The 26,887-nt window shown below is 47.2% G+C and overlaps 1 non-coding gene across 2 annotated transcripts; it reads left to right on the forward strand.

Moving 5' to 3' along the window:
- Nucleotides 1-4,682, forward strand: LOC109755809 (uncharacterized). 2 transcript variants are annotated; one of them, XR_012181228.1, is made up of 3 exons: nucleotides 1-420; nucleotides 484-849; nucleotides 4,321-4,682. It is a non-coding gene; the product is annotated as an uncharacterized protein (transcript). The 2 variants fall into 2 exon arrangements; XR_012181227.1 differs by lacking the exon at nucleotides 4,321-4,682 and having other exon boundaries at nucleotides 484-1,265.
- Nucleotides 4,683-26,887: the final 22,205 nt, after the last annotated feature.

Here is a 26,887-nt window from a genome sequence, read left to right on the forward strand (position 1 = left end):
CCCACCCCCACCGCCGCCCACCATCGCCCACCCCCACCGTCGACGACCCTCACCATCAAGACCACGCCCAGACCTGTGCTGGACGCAGCAGGATTCACCCACGAACCCCACCGGCGACCTCCTACTCTCCCCCAACCTCACCGCCGGGTTTCCCTTACCTCTGCCCAGATCGACTCGATCCGCTCATCTCGTGGCCAGATCCAGCAGTAATCCCTCCTTCCCACCTCCCTGCCTCTGGATCGAGCAGGCGCCATCGCCCCCACCCCCACTCCCTCCCTTTGGATTGAGCAGGCGCTCTCTACCGGCGGGGCTTGGGGAGGCTGGCGTTCCCCGTCGAGATCCATCATGCGCGTCCTCCAGCGCCAACTGCGACCGGTTCCCGTCACTAGGGTTTCGGTCGGTGTGGCTCCAACGACTCAGGTGCGTCCATCTCCTCCTCACAGCCATTCCTAACTTCCTCAGTTCATCGTCTCTGCCTCTCAGATCCGGGATGCCATCCTCGCTCGAGCACCGGGACGCCATGGACGCTGGACGCTTCCTCCCTTGCCTCGGCGCCATGGAGCAGCTCCGTTCGTCCGCGTTCTTCTTCTCGGTATTCCTACCCCCGGCCATGGGCCATGGCGAACGAGTAGCTCCAACCGCAGGGCTCAAAGATATGAATCCCTTTCTCCTCCCCTCGTCTTTTCTCCTTCCGCTCTCTGTCTGACCCCCTTCTCGTCTCTCTTTCGAACCAGGATGTCACCATGGGAGATGAAGGCGTGATGTGTTGTGCTGCTACTTGGGAGGGACGCCATGGACCTCCCTCCTCTGCTTCTTCTCTTCCCCTAACTCCATCAAGGTGATGGATTGGTACAGCGACCTACTCCCCTGCTTCCTATGTTAATTTGGTGCGCGATGTGGATGTGATGTATTTTAGGCATGATTAAATACGTGTTTTGGCACAATTCCTTGTACAATTCCTTCTCAAGGTGTTGGTGTATGTGGAGGTGATTTACCTCTTTTTTTCACTCTGTGTATCAAGGTGCAGCTGCTGAGCATTGATAGGTGTTGTTCGGTGTACGTGTGTATCCTCTAGTAGTTTGTCTCATATATGTTGTTGTCTGCCTGCCATGTTGCTGTTGTGTCTGACTATTGGACGGTCAAAACAGAGATTTGTAATTTAGAAACTGCATGTATGTTGACACTATTGAGATGATGATCGCTTCACCTTGCATAGGTTCTGCTTGTGAGTGTGTGGAATTCATTTCATGCATGGTTCACCAGTGTATATGCCTCCCCTCCCACTACTACAAAAACAGCTATAGCCAATATGGACACTAATGGCGCACTATGCATGTGGTGCGCCATTACTAAATAGTAATGGCGAACCATGTGTTGGTGCGCCATTAGTGTGCAAATACTAATGGCGCACCACATCCACGATGCGCCATTAGTAAAAAAAATTCAAAATTAGTAATGGCGCACCAGGGGATAGTGCGCCATTACTAGTTAAACTAGTAATGGCGCACCACTCCCACGGTACGCCATTAGTAAATATGTTTCAAATTTTTTTTTCAATTTTTTTTAAATTTTAAACTACTAATGGCGCACCACTCCCACGGTGCGCCATTAGTAGTTTGGCCCAAACATTCCCCCGAATGCACCCCCCCCCCCCCCCCCGTGGACCGCCTTTTCAGTTTAAAAAAAAAGAAAATGATAGAAATGTCAAAAAAATAAAAGAAAATAAGATTCCCATGTGATATGTGGTCTAGTTGTTAGCAAAATTTACAAACATGAATTTTTGACTTTTTTGCAAAATCTCTCGAGAATTTCTAAAATGGGCATAACTTTTGGATACGAACTCGGATGAAAAAGTTTTTTATATGAAAAATCATCTACTCGAAAAGTTACATCCGAATTTAACTGGGGGAACCCCGTTAAACATTTTCAAAATCCTCAAAAACCTAACGGAAAAAAGTTACGGGGCTTTTAAGATCTGAAGAGGCAAAAAAATTCAAAAAATAAACAAACTCAGTAATGGCGCACCTGCCCACGGTGCGCCATTACTATCTTCCCGCCTTCCAAATTCAAAATAAATCAAAAAAAAGTTAGTAATGGCGCACCTGCCCACGGTGCGCCATTACTATGCCGTATATATGGCTGGGCGGGTCGTCTCCTCCACTCCACCTCTCCTCCACTCCATCTCCTCCACTCCTCCACTTCATCTCCCCTTCTCTCCTCCACTATACTCCGCTCCTCCTCTCCGGCGACCTCCTCCTTCCTCCTCTCCGGCGACCTCCTCCTCCTTCTCTCCAGCGACCTCCTCCTCCCTCCTCTCCTCCCCTCCCCTCACGGTTTCTCCTCCCTCCTCTCCGGTGATCTCCTCCTCCCTCCTCTCCGGTGATCTCCTCCTCCCTCCTCTCCGGTGATCTCCTCCTCCCTCCTCTCCGGTGATCTCCTCCTCCCTCCTCTCCGGTGATCTCCTCCTCCCTCCTCTCCGGTGAGCTCCTCCTCCCTCCTCTCCTCCCCTCCCCTCACTGTTTCTCCTTCCTCCTCTCCGGTGCTCTGGTGAACTCCTCTCCGGCGACCTCCTCCTCCTCTCCGGCGATGTAGGCGAGCGCCTCTCCGGTGACCTCCTCCTCCTCTCCGGTGACCTCGGCCCTCCTCTCCGGCGAACTCCTCTCCGGCAAAAGAACATGGCAAAAGAACGTACAAGATCCAAAAACGAGAACAAAATTTGAAAAAAATTCGTAAAAAAACAAGCAAAAAAAACGAGCAAAAAATGGGCAAAAAAATCGCGATCCAGATCCAAATTCAAAATTCAAAAATAGCAATGGCGCACGGTGGGGGTTAGACGGTGCGCCACTACTATTTTCCCGCCTTCAAAATTCAAAAATACTAATGGCGCACCGTGCCCTATAGCAATGGCGCACCAGTGGCCTATACTAATGGCGCACCATGGCCTATACTAATGGCGCACCAGTGGTGCGCCATTAGTATACCAGATACTAATGGCGCACCAGTGGTGCGCCATTAGTATTTAATACTAGTGGCGTGGTACTAGTGGCGCACCAGTAGTGCGCCATTAGTAGGCAAAACTGGTGCGCCACTAGTAGGCCTTTTCCTAGCAGTGTCCATCTGGTTCTTTTCTAGATCTCAAGTGATGCGATTCATGGATGTTGCGAGCTCTCACCCACCTAATCCTGAGGTCGCTGTACATGTTTTTGCCTGGTTTTTTAGCTCTTCAAATCTGCTGGAAGGATCCCTTGCCTGAAGTGTATGCTTTCTTTAGAGGTAGTGGGTCAAACGTTCTATGTGTATGTTTGAATTTGAATGTTGCAATGCGTTTCAGTTACAGTGTATAGTACCTTTGAAATTCACTGTAAACCTGAAGTTGACTGATGCTCTATCTGTGTTTCTGGTTTGCCAAATCTCACATAGATGGGCTCCCTAGTTTCATGACTGCTATTTAGAACTAAGTGCTCCATAAGTGTTGCTGAAAATGAAAATGCAGTTAATTATAGCACAGTGAGAGTGCTCTCAAATGTCAGAAGGGTTGCTACTGCATTTACGCTCCTGGCAGTGTCATGCATTGACTGATGGTGCAACCATATACCCCTGCCAGTACCTGATTGTTCTCATTCATTATTGTGCAGCAGCGCATGCTTGTTCATCCCCATTTTTTCAGTTAATGCCAACATGTACATATTTACACAAGAGAGATAGCTAGATTTTCCGACTAACAAGTGACAATAAAAATGTGGTTGTTTTAACCTAGAGATTAATAAAACACTTTGATAGTTCTGCCCTGAGCATTTTGTTAGTTTGCAGTTACTTGTGCTGAGATACTAGTCTCTTTCTCTGTCCAGAAAATGTGCTGTGTATTTCTTGTCCAGAGTATAATATTCCATGGCCAGAGCAAGCAAGATGTTATTTCTAGTTCTAGCCTTTTGTTGTATTAAAGTACTGTATATAGTAGGTGCACTTTGTCTTTAGAGATAGCAATCAGGAGTAATGCAGACGCTTCTGTTGCATACTGGCTCTAGCTGCAAGTACTTGGAAACTATTATTACGTATATTTTTGGATGAGGGATCACATATCTTGTGTGTTGCATGGATGCCACAATAAATCCATTGTTCTGTTTTTTCATTATGCTGCATATGTTTCCAACTCCACTATTTCTGTTTTTCTTTATCACCTTATCCAACATTGTAGATTCCTGTATTGATGCATGCCAACTATGAAAAGATCTTGTATTAAGCTTTAGCTGGCTGTTAATTATGTTGTGTTAGCTGCTGACTAACAATGGCCTGTGGCTGCTGGGTGTTTTTTTGGCGCAGGTGACTTGTACACGAAGCTGTATGATCAGCTGGATAGTCACGATCAGCGTAGGAGAGCCTGCACCTTGAAGTTGGTTTTTTTCCAGCTATACTATGGTATGAGCCTGGACCATGGTTGTGATGTGGTCCTGATGTATGAGCCTACTTTTCCTGTTTCTTGCTATTTTAGGATATCATGTCTGATTTCAATGTTGGGTCGACCGAGTTATTGATTTTCTCGCCCTGGTCATACCATAATATGTTAGTGTTGTAACGCCCCGAGACCGACGCTCCAGAAGACTTCCAGATGCTCTGAGTTTCGTCATGTGATTTGTGTTGTTTGTTGAATCTCTTGCATTGCATCATGTCATCATACAACCTTTTTTTTTAAAAACTCAACTAAATAAATTGCATGGATCTTTGATCCATTTAAATCGAGGGAAATGCACATGGTGATTTCTCTTTACAACATATAAAAATCTCCCAATATTATTAGGGAGCTATATTAAAATATTCCATTAACTTTGGAATTAACCATAAGACACTTGCAAAATAATTCCATGCCTTTTCTGCATCAAGTTTGGTCTCCAAACTCTGCCCTAAATTCTTTCTTCACTTTCCGGAGCTCCACCAAAAATCTGAACATTTTTGGACCTTCCCAACCCTCACTTCCTATTCAAATCATTTGAATTTAATTCAAATGCATTTGAATTTATATCTTTCAATCATGCCACTTCTATTTTTCCTGGATCAAGCGCATTTTTATGAGCCCGGGAAAATTAACCGCATGCGCAAATCCTTTCCCTAACCCTTCCTTTCTTTTCTTCTCTCTAATTTTTTTCTATTAAAAGAAATATGAGGGAGAGGGAGAGAGAGCGCAGCCTTGCAGCCCAGCCGGCCTCTTGGGCCTAACCAACCAGCGCAGGCCCAGCCGCATGCCTATCTAACCCTAGCCCCTCACCACGCTCTCTCCCGATCCCCATCTCCTTCCCCTGCTCGCGTCGTCCTCTGCCCGATGGTGTGCCCGCGAGTTCCCCTCCACCGCAGTGCCATCTTGCCTCCTCCTCCTGCGCCCAGGCCAACCCTCCTTCGCCCGGACCTGGTCTGGATCGGCTGCCCGTGACCTCCTCCGCCTTCGATCCGGATGCTCGCCACTGCCTCCTTCCTCCGCCAAGCGCCGCCACCGGAAGATGCCTCACGGCGTCGACTTGTTGCCAGCGCCCTGCGTCCTCTGCTTCATCCAGGACGAGGCGCCCTGCTCGCCCGCACCTCGCCTCCACGCCGTCCCCGTCGCCCTCCTTGCCTTGCTTCGGCCCCTCTTCTGCATGACCCATTGGACCCCGCTGCCTCCCGCATCTCCTCGTCGCACGCTGCGACCACCAGGAGCTCCGCCGCGCCTCGAGCCTCCTCTGCTCGAGCTCCTCCTCCTAGCACCCCCCAATGGCACTGCTGCCATCTCTGCTGCTTTGTGCCATTGGCCGCCTGCTTGCCTTGGGCCCCGGTGTCGCCTCCCCGTGTACCTGCGGTCACCGCTGACCTCCTGAAGATCGGGACCCGAGACCCGGGCGCTCCGCTGCTAGTTCTGTGAACGTCAAGTACATCTACGATGACCCTGGATGTCTACGACCGTGTACCACTACCATCGCAAGAAGTGAGACCGACAAGTCCAAAGACCCCAAGTACCACGACACCGACGACTTGAACATCTTCGAACATGTACAACTACCGTTGCCAAGACCAGACCAACAAGTACCCCGACAATGTGTGTACCTCTACCGTTGACCCCGTGGACGTCAAGTTCCTCGCCGAGACCCCGATCCTCTACGGAGTGTGTACGACTACGAAATGTGAACCACTACTTCCACTACCATCGCCGTGTGCCACTACTTCCACCACGACCATCCCGAGAATGTATACTTCCTCTACATCGCACCGACGCGTTCCGCTCCGAATGCACGCTTCAAAGGTATAACCAACGAGACGATCACCCGTGGATCGAATGCTTTGTTGTATGAGATGCTCGCATTTGCACCGTGTCCCAGTTGTCGCTTGCGCGTTCCTTGTTTCCATGCCACCGACATGTGGGACACCCGGTAATCGGGATCACCCCACCATCTTTTGCATGTTTCGCACATCCGCACACTTGCTCTTTTGCACTGGTATCTCAGTGAGTTATCGGATCATCGGAATATTGTCGTGGCACCATTTTCTTTGTTGTTGTCGTGGCACCCCTTTCGTTCCGCCATGGTGACCAAATGCTTCATAACATGCTCATGTCAACATTTTCATAAAATTGCTTAAAACTTGCATATGTCATCCGCATCATGATAACAACATTTAAAATTTTTATATTTGTTGTTTCCATTAAATTGCTAAATTTGCATATGGGGATTTTCCGGAATTGTTGTTTGTTGTTCCGACCTCATTTAAACTTGCCTAAATAGGTAGTTTTCATATGCTTCACCTCTTGCCATGTTTAATAACATTGAATATTGTTGGGTACATAAACGAGAGAGAGCTAAATAATTGATGCGGTGTTTCGTCAATATGCAACTCGTTGCATATTGAGCTCCACTTAATTTGTAGTATTGTTTGTTGCACTTTGCCATGCCATGCCTCATTAAACCGGACATGCATCATACTTGATTGTGCATCATGCCATATTTCTGTGATGGTTGTTTACTATGTTGTTTGTTTCTTTCCGGGTTGCTTATCTCGTTAGCTTCGGTTCCGTTCCGGAGTTGTGAGGATTCGTTCGACTACGTCCGTTTGTCTTCTTCATGGACTCGTTCTTCTTCCTTGTGGGGTCTCAGGCAAGATGACCATACCCTCGAAATCACTTCTATCTTTTCTTGCTAGTTGTTCGCTTTATCGCTATGTTGCGCTACCTACCACTTGTTATATCATGCCTCCCTTATTGCCATGTCAGCCTCTAACCTTGTCACACTTCCTAGCAAACCGTTGCTTGGCTATGTTACCGCATTGCTCAGCCCCTCTTATAGCATTGCTAGTTGCAGGTGAAGTTTAAGTTTGTTCCTCGTTGGAACATGGATATCATGAAATTTGTTGGGATATCACAATATCTCTTATTTAATTAATGCATCTATATACTTGGTAAAGGGTGGAAGGCTCGGCCTTATGCCTGGTGTTTTGTTCCACTCTTGCCGCCCTAGTTTCCGTCATACCGGTGTTATGTTCCTTAATTTTGCGTCCCTTATGCGGTTGGATGATTTATGGGACCCCCTTGACAGTTCGCTTTGAATAAAACTCTTCCAGCAAGGCCCAACCTTGGTTTTACATTTGTCTCACCTAGCCTTTTTCCCTTGGGAGTCGCGCATCCCGAGGCTCATCTTTATTTTACCCCCCGGGCCAGTGCTTGTCGAAGTGTTGGTCCAAACTAGAGCACCGTGCGGGACCATCCCTTGGCAACTTGGGTTACGTCGGTACCTGTACGCTTCGCTTATCCGGTGTGTCCTGAGCACGAGATACGTGCGACTCCTATCGGGATTGTCGACAGATCGGGCGGCTTTGCTGGTTTTGTTTTACCATCGTCGAAATGTCTTGTAACCGGGATTCCGAGACTCATCGGGTCTTCCCGGGAGAAGGAATATCCTTCGTCGACCGTGAGAGCTTATAATGGGCTAAGTTGGGACACCCCTGTAGGGTAATATCTTTCGAAAGCCCTGCCCGCGGTTATGTGGCAGATGGGAATTTGTTAATACCCGGTTGTAGAGAACTTGACACTTGCCTTAATTAAAATGCATCAACCGTGTGTGTAGCCGTGATGGTCTCTTTTCGGCAGAGTCCGGGAAGAGAACACGGCTTTTGGGATATGTTTGACGTAAGTAGGAGTTCAGGATCACTTCTTTATCATTACTAGTTGACGACCGTTCCATTGCTCCTCTTCTCGCTCTTATTTGCGTATGTTAGCCACCATATATGCTTAGTGCTTGCTGCAGCTCCACCTCACTACCTTCTCCTACCCATAAGCTTAAATAGTCTTGATCTCACTGGTGTGAGATTGCTGAGTCCTCCTGACTCACCAGATACTTCCAAACAGTTGCAGGTGCCGATGATACCAGTGCAGGTGACGCAACTGAGCTCAAGTGGGAGTTCGACGAGGAACTTGGTCGTTACTATGTTTCGTTTCCTGATGATCAGTAGTGGATCCCAGTTGGGACGATCGGGGATCTAGCAGTTGGGTTATCTTCTTTTCTTTTGGCTTTGACCGTAGTCGGTCTATGTGTGTACTCTGATTGATGTATGATTTATTTATGTATTGTGTGAAGTGGCGATTGTAAGCCAACTCTTTATCCCATTCTTGTTAATTACATGGGATTGTGTGAAGATGACCCTTCTTGCGACAAAACCACAATGCGGTTATGCCTCTAAGTCGTGCCTCGACACGTGGGAGATATAGCCGCATCCTGGGAGTTACAAGTGTTTAGTCATGTATGCATCTCCATCTTGCAAGCCTGCCATACACGATGGGATTAGTACTTATTAACTACTCATGTGCTTGTAGAGAGGGATACAATTATTATTTAACGAGTCCAGATTTTTTACAGTTGATGTGCTTCCAAGGGACACAGATCTCTACTCTTCTATATAATCCACACTTTGTTCCGGAAGCAGTCAGTTGTAGCATGCTGTTACATCACAGCAAGCTGTCATGTATGATTATAGTGCTTTAGTTGAGATGTCCGTACTTAATAAAATTGAAGTTAAAATAGAACCTTTATGTTCTCTGTAGTGATTTACAGTTGGTGCTATAAGTTTTCTCAACTTGAATATCTTAGTAGAACATCATCAGGTTAGAAGTTTTGCTATGCCATGCTTATTGTTTACTGAACTAAGGCATTTGGGCATTTATGTACAACTTTTATTCTCTTGAATGGATATATGTTATTGTCAATCATTTAACTTCCACTTTATCTCACTACTAATTTATGTAGATCAGGATCTAATGTCTTCGAGGTGGTTGCTGCTCTTACCGAAGATTAGAAGAAGCCTAGAGATGTGCACCATAGTTTCAGTTGATGTTGCCACCATGTTTTGGTGCATGTGTATTTGTTTTTGATTGTATGTACACTTGTTGGATCGTGCAAACATGTATGTGCTGTCGTGAGTTTCATTGAGAGATTTCTGGATTTGATCATTTAATTGAGAGAATTATTGATTGTTTGTTGTTGAAATGTGTAAAATTAAAATATGTGAATGAAAAGGATTGAATGTTCTATTGGTTTGAATAATATTTGGGCTCTAAAAAGGCTATGGCCCAAACAGTAGTGGGTTGGAATATTGTTCATTTATGAAAAACTGGTAACAAAAGGCTTAATGAAACGGACTGTGAAATGGCCTAGGCCCAAAAAATAAAAAGGCTGAATTGTAGGGCTTGGCCCATATAGCTGATCAAAATTAATAAGAAAAAAATATATATAATGGCCGAATTGTTGGGCTCGGCCCATCTAAAACACCAAACTGGACCGGGCCGATTCTTATCAACGACCTTTTCAATTGGTCGCAATTTTGAAACATCAGATTGCCACGTCGGATCCGACGTGGCCTGGGCAGAGAGCTAGCGACCAAAACAGAAGGTCATAGAATCAACGACCTTTTATTTTGGTCATGGAATTCCACGACCTTCTCACAGAGAAGGTCGTTAATTTCAGTTTATGACCGCCAGCTTTTAACCTTCTGTTTTTGGTCACAAAAAGGTCGCAAATGAAAAACAATGACCTTTCAGTGACCAATAGTGATGGTCGCAAGTTGACATATTTCTTGTAGTGAGAAACACAGTGATGAAAATGTTAGATGGGGTTATCACAGTACTAGGGGTTGGACTGTGCTTGTATGTTTTTTTCTTAATGGATGCTTACATGTGTATAGCTTTGTGCTGCATCCGTGTTTGTTGTTCACCCTCGTCTATGGGCGCGGGTGGTGTCACCCTCGGCACATGCAACAATGCATCTCTTGGAGGGATCAATGTTGACGAAGCTCTCCGCCTCTCATTGTACGGCCGTCTTGCCTCAGATTCATTGTGAGGTTGCTCCTGTCTATATGGCTCATATCTTGTACTCTACACCCTGCTAGAGTGGTAAACATTCCTGTCTCTTTCGCCTGGTATTCCCGTCGCAACCGCTTTTGCAGCACAGATGATTGCTGTTGATGGAGCGACTGGTGGAAGCCTGGGTGTCCATGTTCTGCATGTGCTAGGGAAGGAAAATATTTGTTTCTGGGGACATTGCAGACCTTGTTGCACCCCAGTAGTGGCAAAGCTTGTATACCCAGCAATCGGTGTTTGCTGTAGAGAAGAACTAGACCGTGCGTCTGATGATTCTAGTGTAGCTTGAATTCTGCCTGTATTGTTGAAGTGTCGAGGTGCTATTTCTGGTGTTACCCAACCAGGCGGTGCCTCATATCTGCCTGGCTCATCAAACCCTCCCTGCGTGTGCCGCCTTGCTTGTTTCTGCAATGACATTCAACAGTTTTGGGATTAATCTTTTCTGCATTTTCTCGTGTAGATGATATGAGTAATGTTGGGGATATTACTACTAGGCGTAAACCGGCCAGGAGAGGCCAGGTTATCCCCATAATGGATTATTATACCTGAAGCCCATGAAGACAAAGACGGTGGAGCTTTATGAAGGCCCAGGGCCCAAACACGGTTTAAGGCCTGTAGACGTAAACCGACATTGATATGTAAACTTGTGTTGTAAGATAGAAAGAGCAGAGACCGAGCCGGACACGTTTATGAGCCGGCCTCGGGATCCTGTAAACCGACGGCGTCAACCCATGTATATAAGGGGACGACTCGGCGGCGGTTTAGGGACAACAAACAACAACTCGAGAACCAGGCAATGCAAATTCGCTCCCTGGTCATCGAAACCCTAGCAATTCCACAACAACTGGATTAGGCCTTTACCTTCACCGCAAGGGGCCGAACCAGTATAAACTCTCTGCGTCCTTTGTCCGCTTTAACCCCTTTAAGCTAACCCGTGGCGATGGCTCCACGACTAAGTACTTTCACTAGGACATCTACCGTGACAAAACCACGACAGTTGGTGCCCACCGTGGGGCTATCGCACGATGGTTTCAAGTTCTTAGAGGGCAGTTTTGAAGGACTCAAGGGATACGTTGTGGGCCGGATGACCAAGAGTCGTCACGACAAGCTCTACATCAACGACGGAGGCTGGGGCCCCGAGGCCGGCTCAATTGAGTACGGGTACCGGGTCCCCTTCGGCAACATTCACGTATTCATTGGCAAGATTCGCGAACCGGGCCCTGAGCCGGACATCTGCACCGACATCATCGAAACGGCTCAGCGTGCGAGACCTGCCCAGGTTAAGCCTGCCATGAAGCGTGCCTTCGTGGGAGTCATCCACAGAGTGGAATCTGAGGATAGATCGGAATATGATGGTGAAACCATCGTTTACTCCGGTGACGAGTCATCTACTGGAGAGACTGAGTCATTGTACCAGCTGCAGGATGGTCGGTTTGGTGCGTGTTCCGACGGCAACAGTATTCCGGTCTCCCTTGATTCGCCAAGCCGGGTTGTGATCTTCATGGCCGGTACACAGTCAGCACCGCAATCTTCGACCACCGCGGCGTTGATCTCCGGTTCAGCAGCGGCGACGACAGCTGGGGCAGGAGGCCCTGCGCCACTGCCGGCTTAGGCTTTGTCCGATTTATTCGACACCTTGGCAGCACTGCTAGCGGCTGAAGTCAACCCGGCGGATCAGGAGCGGCACAACGCAGAATTGGTAGGGGTGAAGGATCAAATAGCCCAAGCTAAAGCAGACCTGGCCGCTGAAAACGCCAGGATGACGGCGAAGCAGGCCGATTTAGATGCACAGGCTTATCGGCTCTGTCATAAGGACGAGGTATCGATCTCACCTGCCTCCGGCTTATGAAGCCATGAATCTCTTCAACACGCCAGAAGCAGGAACCAGCAACCAGCCAGTGGTAAACCAGATCGAAGCACCTGGAACAGGGACGCCGGTTCAGCCACGTGCAATCGATCCACCTCCTCAAAATATGCCATCCCATCATGTGCCCACACCTCCGGGTCATTACTCCAACCCCTTGGATAACATAGTCGCGGCCGCTTCACGATTGGAAGCCCTCCTAGTCGATGGTGAGTCCTCTGTAGCGGTGGAGACACGACGGGCTAGGGAGCTTCTGCAGACAGCCTTGACTCAGCAGCTGGCCTATTCGTACAGACGCGAGAGGATTCATTCCACCCCCCGCTCAAGCCGGAGTTACAACAGGCATATTGATGAACCGGTTGTGTCTAGCAGTGCGTGGAGCCGTATTCCGCCTCGAGGCCATAACCTGGCGGGTGGCGGTCTTGATGCTCAGGATGTGGTGGACCGTGCTAGGGCACGTGAGGAGGCTGAGTTAGCAGCATAGAATGCGGCCCGTCAGCTTACTCCGGTTCGTCCAAAAACTTCGGTGGAACCAGGGGTGACCTCCAGTTCTTTGGGGGTGCCGTGTCTCATCCCAGCATTACGCAATGTGCGGCTGCCCAAAGATTTCAAGGGCCCACGTAAAGTGCCAAATTACACTGCCGATTTATCCCCCGAGGCATGGGTTGAGAGTTATGAGATGGCGATGGAGATGCTGGACGTAGATGATGCGGCATGTGCTAAATACTTCACCATGATGTTGGAAGGAACAGCTCGCACTTGGCTGAAGAACTTGCCTGCTAACTCCATCGGATCATGGGCCGAGTTAAGAGCCCGGTTTATTCAGAATTTCAAAGACACGTGCAAGCAACCCATGTCAATTGTGGACATAGCTGCCTGTGTCCAGGAGGAAGGAGAATCAACAACCCATTGGGTGCGCCAGGTTTCAGAAATTTTGCATTCATCAGACCACATTAACGCTGATACAACAGTTTTAACGTTGGAAGGCAATTGCCGGTTTACACCTCTGAAGTTGAAGCTGGGACGGCTCAAACGTCATTGCAATGACATGGGAACCCTTATGGCTGCTCTGGTGAAGTATGCCGACTCTGATAGTACCAAGGACTCCGAGTCTGACGATGACAAGACAAGGCAGGGAAAGAAGAGCGGCAACACCAAGGGGCAGCAGCATAACCCGACGGGTCATGGAAACAGCGGTAAGCGTAAAGCGGATAACAGTTTACATTTTGTGGCTAACACCAACGCGCAGGACAAAGGCCAGCGTCGTAAGGGTAAACCGCCCCCGCGTGGCAGAGTGCCAAGTCCCAATCCAGAGCGCCTGTCTTACATGTTAAACCAGTCTTGCCCGAAGCACGGGTCGCGGGATAAGCCGGCCGCGCACCTCTGGAAGGATTGTTATATTATGCAGGAGTTCAAGAATTCAGACTTTCGGTATGATCATCGACAGGGCGGCAGTTCAGACCCCGGATCTCATGGGCCGGGTTACGGTGTAGGAAGCTCCGGTTCAGGTTTTCACGATAATCAGAGCGGGCCTGGCAATTAAGGCAATCAGGGCAACCAAGGTGGTTATAATCATCAGGGGAGTCAGCAGCAACAGCAGCAGTCGGGTTACCAGAGCAACCCGAAGTAGTTGAATAGTGGACAGTACCATGTCTTCACCACGAGCCTATGCAAGCGCGATCAAAAGCTGCACAAAAGGGCGGTGAACTCCGTTGAACCGGCGGTGCCCCGTTACTTACGCTGGTCTGAACAGCCTATTGTGTGGAGTCGAGAGGATCATCCACCTCGGGTTGATAATCCGGGTCATCTGGCATTGGTGGTGGCACCTCAGGTTGGAGGTTATAAGTTCACCAAGGTACTCATGGATGGGGGGAGTAGTATCAATATCCTTTATTATGAAACCTTCCGCCGCATGGGGTTAACAGATAAAAATCTTAAACCGTCCAACACGGTCTTCCATGGTGTGGTGCCTGGTAAATCGGTGTATCCTGTTGGTAAGATAGCTCTGGAGGTGGCTTTCGGAGATGGGCATGATTCGAGATCAGAGATATTGACATTTGAAGTGGTGTAAATCAAGAGCCCGTATCATGCCCTGTTTGGACGGCCGGCTTATGCTAAGTTCATGGCAAGGCCCTATTATGTCTATCTACAGCTCAAGATGCCGGGCCATAAGGGGACCATCACGGTTCATGGGAACCGCAAGATTGCTTTAGAATGTGAAGAAGGTGATGCGGCATATGCTGAGTCGGTTTGTGCAACAGAGGAGTTGAAATTCTACAAGGACAATGTTGATCCGGCGGATATGACTTCTTTGAAAAAGCCAACTACAGAGCATGAACCGGCCTTGAAGTTTAAATCGGCTGATGAGACTAAACTTGTTGCTTTCATTCCTGGTGATTCATCCAAGCAGTTTAGCACCAGCGCTAACTTGGATACGAAATAGGAAAGCGCGCTCATCGAGTTCATCCGTGAGAACCGGGACATCTTTGCGTGGAAGCCTTCTGACATGCCAGGTGTACCGAGGGAACTCGCTGAGCACACACTTAATGTTGATCCCAAGTTTAAACCGGTCAAACAGTTTCTTCGCTGGTTCAATGAAGAAAGACGCAAGGCTATTGGTGAGGAGGTAGCCAGGCTCTTGGCGGCTGGTTTTATCATCGAAGTGTTTCATCCTGAGTGGTTGGCTAATCCGGTGCTGGTACTTAAGAAGAACGACACTTGGTGTATGTGTGTGGACTACACATATCTCAACAAGGCTTGTCCAGCAGATCCTTTTGCCCTCCCTCGTATTGATCAAATCATTGATGCTACGGCGGGTTGCGAGCGTCTGAGTTTTCTGGATGCGTATTCTGGTTACCATCAGATCAAAATGGCAGTTAAGGACCAGGAGAAGACATCCTTCATAACTCCCTTTGGAGCCTTCTGCTATGTGTCTATGCCCTTTGGGCTCAAGAGTGCCCAGGCGACTTATCAGCGTTGTGTGCAGAATTGTCTTCATAATCAGCTCGGCTGCAATGTTCATGCTTATGTGGATGATATTGTGGTGAAATCCATAAAGGAGGAGACATTGATAGATGACTTGAAGGGGACCTTTGATAACCTCCGGATTTATAAAATGATGCTTAATCCGGCCAAGTGTGTCTTTGGTGTACCGGCAGGCAAGCTCTTGGGCTTCCTAGTGTCTAACAAAGGCATCGAAGCTAATCCGGAGAAAATCAAGGCTATAACTTCCTTGGCTAAACCGAAGTGTATCAACGATGTTCAACGCCTGGCCGGCCGGATTGCCGCGTTGAGCCGGTTTATTAGCCGACTTGGGGAGAAGGCTATCCCCTTATGTCAGATGCTGAAGAAGACGGATAACTCATCTGGAGCGACGCCGCCAATGAAGCGTTTGAAGATTTAAAGTGGCAGCTAGCCGAGCCGCCTGTCCTTGCTGCTCCTATTGAAAAAGAGCCTTTGCTGTTATATGTGGCTGCTAATGCCCGGGCTGTCAGTGTGGCTATTGTGATGGAGCGCAAGGAGGCCGGAAAGGAGTATCCCGTTCAACGGCCGGTTTATTACATCAGTGAGGTACTTATTGAGTCCAAACAAAGGTACTCGCATTGGCAGAAGCTGGTGTATGGAGTTTTTATGGTGAGCCGGAAGCTTAAGCAATATTTCCAGGGTCATCCAATCACTGTGGTCAGCTCTGCTCCTTTGGGGGATATAATCCAAAACAGGGAAGCAACTGGCTGGATTGCCAAGTGGGCTATTGAGCTTGGTCCTCACGGATTAAAATATGTGCCCTGGACGGCGGTCAAATCTCAGGCACTTGTGGACTTCATCAATGACTGGACAGAGTTACAGGCGCCAGAAGAGAAGCCGGATCATACTTATTGGACTATTCATTTTGATGGATCCAGGCAATTGGAGGGCCCGGGGGCTGGAGTCGTATTAACTTCCCCAGGAGGTGATAAGTTTTGTTATGTTCTCCGCTTAGTTTTCCCTTGCACTAACAATGCAGCTGAGTATGAGGCTTTACTCCACGGTCTTCAGATGGCTAAGGAGATGAATCTAAGTCAGGTAAGTGCTTCGGCGACTCGGATCTGGCGGCTCAACAAGTGTCTGGTACTTGGGATTCCAAGGACCCACTCATGGTAGCATATCGTCGAGAGGTGGACATTGTTGCAGGTCACTTCAAAGGGTATCAGGTTGATCATGTGGACCGTCGAAAGAACGAAGCGGCGGACGCTTTAAGCCGTTTGGGTTCCCAACGTAAACCGGTTCCACCCAATGTCTTCCTGCATGTCCTGCATAATCCGTTAGTCAAGCTTCCTATGGAGGAGGATTTGGCTGTTCCTGATCCGGAGGCTCAATTGGTGGTGGCTCTTCATGTTATCCCGGATTGGGCGGTCCCATATTTGGCGTATATGAACCGGGGTGAGTTACCAGAGGATGAAACTTTGGCCAGGCAGATAATCTGGCGGTCCAAGTCCATGACTATTATCAATGGAGAGTTACGTCATTGCAGTGTAACAGGGGCGTTTCAGCGGTGTGTATCTCCTGAAGTAGGCCGTGAAATTTTGCGTGAGATCCACGAAGGAGATTGTGGTCACCACGTCGGTTCAAAGTCCCTGGTAGCCAAAGCTTTTCGTCATGGCTTCTATTAGCTGACGACTCATGCTGATGAGGAAGACTTGGTGAAAAAGTGTGACGGTTGTCAGAAATTTTCATGCCCAGCCCATGTCCCGGCCCAGGAATTGAGGATGATTCCAATCACCTGGCCATTTGCAACATGGGGGCTAGATATGGTTGGGCCCTTTAAGATATCCAAGGACAAGAAGACCCACCTTTTGGTGGCAGTTGATCAGTTCACTAAGTAGGTGGAGGCAGAGCTAGTCAGTAAGTGTGATGCAGCTACGGCGGTTCAATACATCAAGAAGGTGATTTGCCGGTTTGGCTTTCCACACAACATTATAACTGATAATGGTACCAATCTGTCCAAAGGTGCTATGAAGGAGTTCTGTCAACGAGAGCGCATCCGTCTTGACGTATCATCAGTGGTTCACCCCCAGTCTAATGGTCAAGCAGAGAGAGCCAATCAAGAGATCTTGAGAGGCATCAAGCCCCGGCTTATGGTTCCTTTGCAACGGATGTCGGGTTGTTAGGGTGGAGGAGTTACCTTCTATGTTATGGAGCATCAATACCACGCCCAACAAATCCACGGGTTACACGCCTTTTTTCATGGTTTATGGAGCGGAGGCGGTTCTCCCTAGTGACATCCGTCATGACTCGCCTCGTGTGGCGGCGTATGTCGAAGCTGACAACGAGAAAGCACGACAGGAAGCACTTGACCTGTTAGATGAGGAGCGTGACATTGCAGCAGCCCGTTCGGAGATTTATCAGCAAGATCTGCGGCGTTATCACAGCCGCCGGGTTAGAACCAGAACTTTTCAAGAAGGCGATCTGGTGTTCCGACTCATCCAGGATCAGACGGATATGCACAAGTTATCCCCACCTTGGGAAGGACCCTTTGTGGTCAGCAAGAATCTGCACAACGGGTCATACTACCTTATAGATGTTCAAGAGCACAAAGACTCACGTAAATCAGAGGAGGAGACCCACCGGCCGTGGAATATCGCTCATCTTCGGCCTTACTACACTTGAGCCACAGGCTCTGCTCATGTACATAGTTATGAAAATGTATATATTATGATCAATATAATAAACTGGAGCCTCAGCTAAAGCGGGGTATCTATTGTTTTTCTTACATCATGTGTGGTTACATGGGGGCTTCTGTTTATAAAGCGTCGTCCGGTTTACCACTTGATTCAGCTTATAAAGCCTTATATAAAAGTCATTTGAGGGCTTGGTCGTACTCGAACCATAGCTACACCTCTTGATCGGCGCAAGGCCACCAGAAACATCACTTGGGGGCTTGGTCGTGTCCGAACCATAGCTACACCTCTTGATCCGCTCTAAGCCAAAAAGAAAAATTACTTAGGGGCCAAAGAGAGTGTTGCAAAGGAACAACTCAAACATGGGCACCCACTGAGCACACCTCAAAATATTGCTTGGGGATTCTTTGCTATCGCAATGAACATAGAATCTACACTTGTAATAGGCTATCAAGCCACTGCTTGGAAGCCTGGTGTATACACCTAAAACCCCGGGTTAACCTGCCTTTTTAAGTAAGACACTCTGTCCAGGTAAACCTCGTATGACTCGCCGAACTTCGACAAGTCAATCTCATAAGACCCTGAACTTGTCAAAGTTAAAATGATGATTGGTTAAGGATTGAGGTCCATCTTAAAAGGCTTTGTGAAATGGTTTAACTCAGTGGCCTGGCAGCCCATGAAAAGCCTCGAATTTGGGGCCTGGCAGCCCGTGAAAAGCCTCGACTACAAGTTTTTCATATGCTTTTATTTGCCAAGTTTTTCCTCTTTTGATGACATTTATAATGTTTTTGATAAACCGGCGTTCATTAACCTGGCTTGACTTTCAACTACAAGTTGTCAATACATGATCAATTATAATCCGGCGCTTATTAACCCGGTCTGGTTTTGACTATAAGTCACCAGTATTATATATGAACAATCCGGTGTTTATCACAACCCGGTACGGTTTTATCATAAACCGGCACAATATGAAAGGAGTTATCATTGCTCAAGATGGGGGTTATCACCCTCACAGGTATCATTTATTTTCATATTTGATCATCTTTTTGCAGCCTTGGTTATAAACCCTGGCTATATACATTTGGGCATCATGCCCGTCCGGCGGTAAACCGCCAGGACACTTTCAACTTCTTATATGCAGGAGCAGCTACGGATTATGAATATCATATATCTTAAGCATGGGGAATTAACAAGTATCAGGCAAAATAAATATGCATGAAGGCATAGCAGACCAAGTGTTTGAACTAGCCTATTACAAGGCGTTTCAGTGCCCAAAAGAATAATTGTTTTTCAGCAAGTGTTGCGGCTCGCAGAAGGCTAACCCGGCCTCCGGATCATGATTCATCACCAGGTTGACTGGACGGCTGCGGATCATCTTGCACCGGTTCATCCTCCTCGTCTCTACCCAGCGGCTGGAAGTCAATAGTTGCCCAGTCAATCCCAGTTAAGGCTTGGAACACAGCTTCGTCACTTATAAGGGTGGATGGTTCAATGTCAGGGGCATAAGTGTGCTTACGAATTGGCGGGATGAGATTTTGAGCCTCTGGAGTTGGTGCAGCAACCCGTTTGTTGTTGACGTCATAATTCGCCTGATAATATGAAAGATCAGCTTCTTCAGCTAATTGGCAAGCCAGTGGACGCACTTCCCGGTTTATGGCACGGAGGTCCTCGTTGGCAAATTCTGATCCGTCTTCTTTTAAGCTTGGATAGCCTTTAGCCACATCCACTGGATCAAGATCAGGCACCCATGCTTTTGACCGGGTTAGTGCCGTCAGAGCACCAGCCCTTTCAGCAGATCTCTTTGCTCTTCTATCCGGGCAGGCAGCATTGACAGTCTTTCTAAGGTCTCCTTGATTAAAGTTGGGGGTGGTTTGTTGTGAGAAGCGGTGCAGATGATCCGTTGCGCGCCGGTATATAACTGCTCTATAAGAGTATAGGCAGCCTTCGGCTTCTTCTGTACGTCAGAGCCTAGATGACTAATGCGAGTTCCTACATCATTACAAACATCAGTAAACCGGCAATGTATGGGATGATATGTTGAAAAACTTAAAGCCAGCATACTTACCAAACACAGCAGCAGTCATGGCATGTATTTGCCGCTTTACACCAGTCAGCTCGTCTACCACCGGTTTAAGAGCTGCTTCTGCGTCCTCGGCTCTTTTTTGCAAAGCGGATTTTTCTGTGTCCCAATCCGCCCGCTCCTTGTTGAAACTTTCCTTCAGCTTTTCCATAGCGGCTAAGGCGCTAGTCAACTCATCTTTGGCCTTGGAGGTTTCGGATTGCTGGGACTTGATGTTCTCTTGCAGATCAGCAGTTTGAGCTTCCTTTTTGCTCAGCTCAGCCTATAAGAGATAGACATATCATGAGTTGGCAGTACATATTTGGAGTACCAGGCACATAACAAGTTATGCACCTGATACTTGGGGGCTAATGCCTATTTGCTCGTTGTCAGAAATTTCAACAAGTCCCAAGTATAATACAAGTATTACTCTTGGCACTTGAGGGCTAATGTGAGTTTTCTCAATGTGATAATATGGGTGCCTTTCAAAAGTCCCAGTTTATTTTCAAAACATAAACCGGCCATGGGGAATTATACAGGTGGAAGTAACAAGGTGATTATTCTGAAGTCCTGGTTCATCTTTATAAGTTAAACCGTCCCTTGGGGGCTACACCAGTGAAAGATACCATATCACAATTCTAAAGTACCAGTTCATCTTAAAGAGATAACCCGGTCCCTGGAGGCTAAGCATGCAAGTTAAGATATTACAAAGTCCCGGTCTATATTAACATCATAAACCGGCCCTTGGGGGCTACTGGAGTTGACATTTGAAATTGGACATAAGAGAAACAGTTGTGTGGTTACCTCATACCGCTCCTCCATCAGATTTACTAAACCGGCTTCATAGTCGCGGCTGGTGTACAGACGGTTTAAGAAGCCAGAGTGAATGTCTTTGGCATTGAGATGGGCGTAGCTGGACAAATCGGTGTTCCATTTACCTTTGCCCATAGCAGAAAGCTCATCCTTGGCGCTCTGCTTGGATAAAGCGACCGGGTTGCCAGTAGTGGTGTGGCTAACGCCAGTAATCATAATGTCATATTCTTTATAATCAGCAGCCTTCTCTGGAGGGGACGGTTTATCAACAGCCTTCACTGGACTGGCCGGTTTATCATCCGTGCGAGCCGGACTAGTCGGTTTGTCAGTGTGACTTGTGGTGTCAACTTCTACTCGTTCAATAACGAAGTCATAATCTTGTGGTGGCGGATCATCAAGTAGAGCGTCAGCATTGGTCCCTACCGGATCTGGGGGTTTCTTCGGTTCAATAACCACATTCTTGTCTGACGGTTTATTTAACCGAGCCTTCTTGCTGCGTCTAGGCTTGGCACTGAAAAGAACAAACATAAAGGTTAATACGTCAAGTGAACGTAAGGTATTAAGAATAAATTTAAGGCATAGCTCACCCAGGAACTGTTTTGAGGGTTGGAAGCTGTGTGGCCGTTGACTCACAAGAGGATGAGTGAGGCGTTCCCTGATAATTCAAATCAGACGGATTAAGAGGCTGTCAAAAACAACTCGCCTTGGGGCAAGAAGTGTTAAGAATATAAGAGACCTCTGATCGATGTTTCCAAACCGGAGTGTTCGGTAAACCGGCAGAGGTAACTACCTGGCCGCTGTGCCGGGTTGTGCGGCGGGCTTCGTGTTGCTGTTTCTTCAAAAGAAAGTTTGGGTCCAAGTGAGCTAAGGGGTGAGAAAATTTTACTTTCCGGTTTGCTTGACGGATTTTCTGTGTTGGCAGAGGGTCTGAACCGGAAGAAAGGATAATTACCTCTGCATCATCAGCTTGGCTGCCTTCAGCGTCGTCCTGATAACAGTCATTGTCAATGAGGTGTATGAAGAAAGAACTAAGAGAGTCATGTTCTACCTCTGAATCCAGATTAGCCAAGTCCACATCAGCATTCGGTTCAGAAGATTTAGCGGCCCTCTTCTTGGCGGGTTTCTTGATAACCTTGGTCTTCTGGCGAAGCGGTTTTGCCGGTTTATCCTGTGGTTTTGCCGGTTTATCCTGTGGTTTTTCTTCCAGAATGGATCATCGCCCTGTCAAAGATGGACAAAATTTGAGAAAGTACTTAAAAAGGAGCAAGCTAAAACAAGAAAGTTGTGATACTTACAGTTGGCGGTTTATTGAAAACGCAGAACGGACTTAATCCGGTCTGGCTACAGACAGCCCCCGGTTCATTCAGTATCTTCTTCACAGCCTCAGTAACTTCGGCATCTGTAAGATGAATATCAACGTGTTGTTGAGGGTCCTTCAAACTCCCGGTGTATTCACACATTAAACCGGTGCGTCGGCTTAAGGGCAATATGCTCCAAGTTATCCAAAAATGAGCAAAGTCAACACCTGTTAAACCGTCTGCCATAAAGGCTCTAAGCTTTGACAGTTGTGAAGCATAGTTGGACCTTTCCTTTGCAGTTAATCTCTGAGGAAAGGGATGTGTATTGCTAAGAAGGTGAGGGCAGTAACCCGGCAAAGGATTTTCATCAGTTGGAGATGTGTCTTTGCAATAAAACCAGGTCTGGTTCCACTCCGTGGGGTGACTGTGAAGCTTGGCGTGAGGGAAGCTGACATCCTTCCTCTTTTGAATCGCCATTCCGCCAAGTTCAGTATTGGGTCCATCTGTGAACTCTGTGCGATGGTTTAAATAGAAGAAATCCCTAAACAATTCAAGTGTGCGTTCCTCTTGAAGATAAGCCTCACAAAAGACTTGGAAATGGCAGATGTTGGACACAGAGTTTGGGCCGATGTCCTGAGGGTGGAGTTGAAAGCTGGCAAGCACATCTCGGAAAAATTTTGAACAGGGAGGACTAAAGCCTCAACCCAGATGGTCAACAAAAATGACTACTTCTCTGTCCTTGGGTTCAGGGGGATTTTCCGAACCAGGGGCCCTCTAGTGGATGACCTCTTTCTTGGCTAAAGCGCCAGTTGCGACACATCTGCCTTATTGTTCTTCAGTGACCCGGGAAGGAACCCAGTTGCACTCATAGACTTGTTTGGCCATTTCAATGGAATGCTGAAACATGGTTATTACCGGTTTCAGATTCATAATGGACATGTATAAAGCGATGCAAGAGCAGAAGAAGACAGAAATATATACACATTGTTAAACCGGAATCAGACATGGGAAATGGTACAAAGATAAAGCGGCTTGGCGGTTCAACAGGGGACTAATGGTACCTACCGGATCATCATTTTTCTATGAGATTAAACCGCCTACTCTGGTATAGAAGATACAGATCTAAGATGCCTAAGTGAAGGAAAAACAAGCTTCACAGCTTGGCATGGTAATTTCAGATCTGTAGTGTGTTGGTAAATCAAAATATGTTCCGACCTAAAGTGCAGGTGCTTAAGCAGTTTAACAGTTCCAGATGAGTTTTTTACACAAAGCAGATGCTCTAATGAGGAAAAAGGAGTTTAACTACAAAGGCACATGAAAATATTAGATCTAACTTGCAATTTGTGCTACTGAAGAAAACAGGGAAGAACAGCTCCAAGAACTTTGAAGAACTCCGATGAGTATAAACCCTAATGATAAAATCTAGGGTGGAAGGAGAGAAGGCTTACCAATGTCGAAAGAACAGCGGAGAGGCGCTGCGGCTTTCTGGTATGGTCAGGTTGATGCAGCGGCCGTTGTTGAGGCAGATGCGAAGATCAACGGCGGCGGCAGAACTTGAAGGTTCGGTCGATGCGAGGAAGAGGACAATGCGAAGAGGCACGGGGGGGGGGGAATGGAAAGGACCCCCTGGTCTTATTTATAAAGGCAAAGGGATAAGTGACAGACGCGAAAATCGAGGAGACTAAAAATTGGATATGTGACGAAGCTGTCGCCTCGATTGTCGGAGGCTCATTAATGAAGGTGAGCTATATGCAAGTTTTAATAGCAGGTGACGTCATGGCGGTTTATCACGATTCTGGAAGATGACGTCATGGCGGTTTACAAGATTTCTGTGAAGATGATGAAGTGTTGAAGATTGACATGAACCAGTACAAATCAATCTGGGGCCTAATGTTGGGGATATTACTACTGGGCGTAAACCGGCCAGGAGAGGCCGGGTTATCCCCATAATGGATTATTATACCTGAAGCCCATGAAGACAAAGACGGTGGCGCTTTATGAAGGCCCAGGGCCCAAAGACGGTTTAAGGCTTGTAGACGTAAACCGACATTGATTTGTAAACTTGTGTTGTAAGATAGAAAGAGCAGAGACCGAGCCGGACACGTTTATGAGCCGACCTCGGGATCCTGTAAACTGACGGGCGTCAACCCATATATATAAGGGGACGACCCGGAGGCGGTTTAGGGACAACAAACAACAACTCGAGAACCAGGCATAGCTAATTCGCTCCCTGGTCATCGAAACCCTAGCAATTCCACAACAACTGGATTAGGCCTTTACCTTCACCGCAAGGGGCCGAACCAGTATAAACTCTCTGCGTCCTTTGTCCGCTTTAACCCCTTTAAGATAACCCGTCGCGATGGCTCCACGACTAAGTCCTTTCACTAGGACATCTGCTGTGACAAAACCACGACAGGTAACATGTCATGTACTAAAGGTAACGTACAAGTTAAACTTGCCCCTTTTTGTAATCTGACATAGTTTCAGTCAAACTGATGTATGGACATGTTAAGAACTGATGTACCGATGTAAAGTTTTTAGCACTGATGCATCTGCTATGTACAGTTTTTTCATTTTTCTCTCTATAACTGATGCATGAACATATGGTGCACTGCTTGCAAACTGAACATTGAACTTTCAAACAATGTGGATATATATAAACATGAATGAATGTCTTCTCTTATTTTTCATCTAGAACTTATGCATCTACATTACAAGTACTCCTAGTTTCTGTATCATTGAACTTACTGTGTAACAGTTGTATATTTTTTAGCAACAATCTTTTTACTCGTTCGAACTGACGCAACTACCTGACATGTACTCTTAGAAATAACAACATACAACTTTCAGTGGTAGCTGAACCTTAGTACTAGCTACTTGGACTGATGCATAAGTTTAAGTTTTTTTACTTGAACTAAAGCTACCATATTAGAGGTACTGACAGTAACCTCGACATCCAAATTGTGCATCAAGTGGCAGGGGTGTAATGAATTGATGCAAGCATTTGCAATGTACTGTCAGCTTCTACATCATAGGAACATGTGTCACTGATGCAACACACATGTAGAACTAATGAACCTAATAGTGTAACATGTAGGCAGAGCATAGCAACACTGATGAACTGACACAAAAAGTGGTATCTATCTTCATTCAAACCTAGGTCTGAAAAACTTGGTGTGGCTAGTAATTAGTGTGGGAAGCAAACATCACCTGCAGTGGCATCTTGTTGCATCTGACTTCTTCTTCCTCTCGTTGGCGGCATATTGGCAAAAACTTGGAAGGCAGAGCCATTGTTGAAGGCAAGGAGCTTGGGGAGACGATGGCTGCTGGTGGTGGAGCTCCGTCGACGAGGTCCGGCGAGGGGTGGAGGCAGGAGGCGTGGATCATGGCCCAGGCGAATCTCCGGCACTAGGCAGTGGGGAGGCGCGCGGGGAATCTCTGGCACCAGGCAACGGGGAAGCTCCGGCACCAGACGGAGGGAGGCGCGCGGGGAGGCTCCAGCGCCCGGCGGCGGGGAGGTGGGTGATAACCCACAAGTATAGGGGATCGCAGCAGTTTTCGAGGGTAGAGTATTCAACCCAAATTTATTGATTCGACACAAGGGGAGCCAAAGAATATTCTCAAGTATTAGCAGCTGAGTTGTCAATTCAACCACACCTAGATAACTTAATATCTGCAGCAAAGTATTTAGTAGCAAAGTAGTATGGAAGTAACAGTAACGGTAACAAAAGTAAAAGTGATAGTTTTGTAGTGATTGTAACAGTGGCAATGGAAAATTAACTAAGCGGAGAACAATATGTGAAAAGCTCATAGGCATTGGATCGGTGATGGAGAATTATGTCGGATGCGATTATTCATGCAACAGTTATAACATAGGGTGACACAGAACTAGCTCCGGTTCATCAATGTAATGTAGGCATGTATTCCGAATATAGTCATAAGTGCTTATGGAAAATAACTTGCATGACATCTTTTGTCCTACCCTCCCGTGGCAGCGGGGTCCTATTGGAAACTAAGGGATATTAAGGACTCCTTTTAATAGAGTACCGGACCAAAGCATTAACACATAGTGAATACATGAACTCCTCAAACTACAGTCATCGCCGGGAGTGGTCCCGATTATGTCACTTCAGGGTTGCTGGATCATAACATATAGTAGGTGACTATAGACTTGCAAGATAGGATCAAGAACTCACATATATTCATGAAAACATAATAGGTTCAGATCTGAAATCATGGCACTCGGGCCCTAGTGACAAGCATTAAGCATAGGAAAGTCATAGCAACATCAATCTCAGAACATAGTGGATACTAGGGATCAAACCCTAACAAAACTAACTCGATTACATGATAAATCTCATACAACACATCACCGTCCAGCAAGCCTACGATGGAATTACTCACGCACGGCGGTGAGCATCATGAAATTGGTGATGGAGGATGGTTGATGATGACGACGGCGACGGATTCCCCTCTCCGGAGGCCCGAACGGACTCCAGATCGGCCCTCCCGAGAGAGTTTAGGGCTTGGCGGCGGCTCCGTATCGTAAAACGCGATGAATCCTTCTCTTTGATTTTTTCTCCACGAACGTGAATATATAGAGTTGGAGTTGAGGTCGGTGGAGCACCAGAGGGCCCGTGAGGCAGGGGGCGCGCCCAGGGGGTAGGCGCGCCCCCACCCTCGTGGACAGGGTGTGGGCCCCCTGGCGTTGATTCTTTCGCCAGTATTTTTTATTATTTCCAAAAATAATCTCCGTGAAGTTTCAGGTCATTCCGAGAACATTTATTTCTGCACAAAATTAACACCATGGCAATTTTGCTGAAAACAACGTCA

Source organism: Aegilops tauschii, chromosome 1 (assembly GCF_002575655.3).
Source record: "Aegilops tauschii subsp. strangulata cultivar AL8/78 chromosome 1, Aet v6.0, whole genome shotgun sequence".
Classification (NCBI taxonomy): domain Eukaryota; kingdom Viridiplantae; phylum Streptophyta; class Magnoliopsida; order Poales; family Poaceae; genus Aegilops; species Aegilops tauschii.